We start from the raw sequence: 3,915 nt of genomic DNA on the forward strand, positions 1-3,915 counted from the left end.
TCTTTCTCTTCCTTCTTTCTTTCTTTCTTTCTTTCTCTTCCTTCCTTCCTTCCTTCCTTCCTTCCTTCCTTCCTTCCTTCCTTCCTTCTCTTTCTTTCCTGGAAAGAAAATTAGTCAGAACTGATTGTTAGAAGTCTCACTGATTGAGTAATTAATTAATTAAAAATTATTCATTCATAAACCTCTGGAGAGGTGGAATAGGAAGGTTAAGAGGTTCAGAGTGGCTTAGTCTTCAGTGACTCTTTGCTTATTATTCATAAGCAGTCGAGAAACTCACCGAAGGTATTCCAGCTTGCACATCTCTTGGACAATAGAGCCTTGAAGNTCTTTCTCTTCCTTCTTTCTTTCTTTCTTTCTTTCTCTTCCTTCCTTCCTTCCTTCCTTCCTTCCTTCCTTCCTTCCTTCCTTCCTTCTCTTTCTTTCCTGGAAAGAAAATTAGTCAGAACTGATTGTTAGAAGTCTCACTGATTGAGTAATTAATTAATTAAAAATTATTCATTCATAAACCTCTGGAGAGGTGGAATGGGAAGGTTAAGAGGTTCAGAGTGGCTGTAGTCTTCAGTGACTCTTTGCTTATTATTCATAAGCAGTCGAGAAACTCACCGAAGGTATTCCAGCTTGCACATCTCTTGGAAAATAGAGCCTTGAAGGCACAAATAGGAACTGTCCAATACCAACCAAAGCATGTAAGTCATGGAAAACATTCAATGGGTGTTAGGTTTTTAAAAGCTATATCCAATGTTTTAATACAAATAGGGTCCTAAAATTTGTGGACCACTGGGGAGATCACAGTCTGGTCCGGAATAGAGCAACAACTTCAACAGACTGTGTGCTGATGAACCAACCGTTCTGTTGGTCCTTGTCCCTTTCCCACCCACACTTTCTCGTGCAGTCTTCTCACTCAACTTATGTCTACATCACACACTAAACTCCCCACCTCCAACCTGTGCTCCCCCAATTCCAGGGTCCTATTGAAGGGACGTTCAAAAGTCTAATTACTTTTTAAGTAAAGTAATTTAGGCATCTTCTATCCAAACGCTGTCTGTGTGTGTGTTTTTGTGTGCGAGAGGGCTTGGGGGTGGGAACCTGGCTTTCATTACAAAAAAAAAAAAAAAAAAAAAAAAGCCCATGAAGTTGTTGATTTTCAAATAAAAGCTGTTCTTTCTTTAAAAGAAACTCCCTCTGCTCTTTTGATACAGTCAGGGAAAACTACAGCCTGTTTTTAAAATAATATGTTTATCTGTACTCTAAATTTGCTATCTATAAATTTTGGGTAAAATTTAAAGTGTATACTTCAAATATCTTACAGTGTTGTCAGTTAACCCTCAAGAAAGCTGAAAAAAATGTGTTGCCATTTATCTGAATTGCAATAAATCCTTGAGGGCACATTGCACAGTGTAGTGAATTAGAAACATAAATGGGTAAGGGGCTCCTGAATACATAAGCCAAGAAGCACCCGTCAGTCTCAGGATTTCTTGCTTCAAGTTCTTCTCAACGTGCATAAACTAAATTGTGCTACCGTGTTAAATAATCTTAATGGCTTACTGCAGCAAAATTTATTTCTCACTAAGGCAAAGCCCTGTGTGAGTCTGGGTGACACTGGCACAATTATCCTTGTCGTGGCACCTCAGCAGGGTTGTGGCTTTTCCAGGAGTGCTGTAGCAGGCAGGGGAAGGGACAGAGTGGGAAACTGAGCACAGGCTTTTGCTGGCTCAGCCAGAAAGTCCATAGTCACTTCCATTCACACATAGTACACAGAGCGTTAGCCTCAGTCCCACCTAACAGCTATAGGCTGGGACCCACGAAGGAAGTAGGAACTGGTATTGGGAAGTCCTAGAGGAATATCTGGAAAAGAGGAGGAGAATGTATAAGGAAGGGGAGAAATCCTGAGCCCTAGAAAGGCATTTCTTTATTCTCATTAACTATCACTGGAGTTTTTACTGTGATAGGCTTCTGTCTGATGGAGCCTCTAATGAGATGAAAGAAAGAGCTCCTCGAGAAAGAGAAAACAGCCAGTGCATACTCAATGCCTCGTAGCTCGGAGAGAAAAGGGAAGAAAGATGTGACAGTAGTTTAAGGATACGAAAACTTCACACTTCAAAATTAAAAAAACAATCTGCTAAATAATATAGTGCCTACCAAAGAAAGTAGAATGAGAGGAGGCACGGCACTGTTCGCTTAGTTAGTGTGGATTAACGGCTACTATCATGTCTCCTGAGCAGGAGGATTTACTAAAACAACCTCTTCGTTTCATTTTGTGCTAACAACTCTACCAACTACCTTAATTAATTGCCCAAAAACTGTTAATAACCATGTCATCATAGACCATCATGTAAATGAGCTTTAAAAAGTAAAATCTGAAGAGCAATCTTGCCATTCATTTATCTGAACTAATTATAATGTAGGAATAATTCTCACAGCAGGTGAAAACTGAGAAAAAGCATGCTTTTGCAGGAAAGCAAAACATTTTAGATTTGACATCAAAATTTTGGAAGAAACAAAGAGCTCCCTTTTTTGCAAGGTAGAGTATTTTAAGTTTGTTATTTTTGTTACATTCATGATTTTAATGATGTATTTGTAAAAAAAAAATCAAGAAGACATGGTGCTTGCTTTGATAGCACGTATACAAAATGTGGAATAATAGAAGATTATTTGTTTGGCCCCTGTACAGGGATGACATGCAAATTTGTGAAGCATTCCATATTTTAAAAAAGGGCATGGAAGATTGTGTTCAGTTTTCTGAATATTATAAATGTTGATGAAATGGAGTACCATAGTCTCGTTTTATCTTCATGACGAAATTATTTGCAGAATCAACAAGGAAGAGAAGGTGTTATACTTGAGAATCGATGGATATTCATAAATTGATTGGTTGTTTTGTTTTAGTGACAGTATAATTTATAGCTATAAAATGGAGAATATATCCTGCTGATGTGTTATTCTAGTGGTGGAGTGGTGGATAACCTTGTGCCTGACAAAATGGAGCTAGACACCATCAGGAGATACACCAGCCCGGTGAGCCCAGCTGTCTTCCCCACGCAACCACAGNTAAATTGATTGGTTGTTTTGTTTTAGTGACAGTATAATTTATAGCTATAAAATGGAGAATATATCCTGCTGATGTGTTATTCTAGTGGTGGAGTGGTGGATAACCTTGTGCCTGACAAAATGGAGCTAGACACCATCAGGAGATACACCAGCCCGGTGAGCCCAGCTGTCTTCCCCACGCAACCCTGTGTGCTGTTGGCCATTGACGTGTTCTTCACCTCCTGGTTCTTCATTTATGAGGTTACCTCCACCAAGTGCACTCGGGATATCTATAAAGAGCTCCTCATCTCCTCAGTGGCCTCGCTCTTCCTGGGCTTTGGAGTCCTCTTCCTGCTGCTCTGGGTTCGCATCTACGTATGAGCTCTCAAGGGTTCCATCCAGGCGGCTTCACTGAATCTCTGCTTCCGTAAGTTAATTTGTTTATTATTGCTGGAAGTGCCCCACCCGCTGCTCACGATAAAGGCAGATATGTGACCATCAAAAAATGTAGCATATATTATTTCTTAGAAAGGCAGCTGGGGCGGTAAAAAGCAATGGATAGAAATTCACATCCTGATACATACTTTTTAGCAGTGGGAGTTTGGGTTTACTAGTTTTTACCTCATGGAGCCACAGGGTGTAGAATTGGTATGAAGACAAGCTATTATGGTATGTAATAGACCCATATCTGTTCTTGATATATGGTTAAGTATTTATTTTAGCTATATTTTTTTTCTCATTTTTCACCTTTGTAAGTTTGGTTATTTACATTTTCTTGAATGTTATTACCTTTCCTTTTGAGGAACAATCCTGTTATTTACAAACTAATTTATCCTATAACGTTACAAAGTGTTCAAAAAGACTCCAAAGGCGAAAATACTTGGATGC

General features: G+C 39.2%; 2 non-coding genes across 2 annotated transcripts; both read left to right on the forward strand.

Annotated features, from left to right (window-relative positions):
• The first annotated feature begins 2,602 nt into the window (after positions 1–2,602).
• LOC117802837 lies at positions 2,603–2,708 on the forward strand. Its single transcript, XR_004626359.1, has one exon. It is a non-coding gene; the product is annotated as a U6 spliceosomal RNA (small nuclear RNA).
• Positions 2,709–3,168: 460 nt separating this feature from the next.
• LOC100469840 lies at positions 3,169–3,408 on the forward strand. Its single transcript, XR_002142660.2, has one exon. It is a non-coding gene; the product is annotated as a transmembrane protein 258 (transcript).
• Positions 3,409–3,915: the final 507 nt, after the last annotated feature.

The sequence above is a fragment of the Ailuropoda melanoleuca genome, chromosome 6 (genome assembly GCF_002007445.2).
Source record: "Ailuropoda melanoleuca isolate Jingjing chromosome 6, ASM200744v2, whole genome shotgun sequence".
In the NCBI taxonomy this organism is placed as follows: domain Eukaryota; kingdom Metazoa; phylum Chordata; class Mammalia; order Carnivora; family Ursidae; genus Ailuropoda; species Ailuropoda melanoleuca.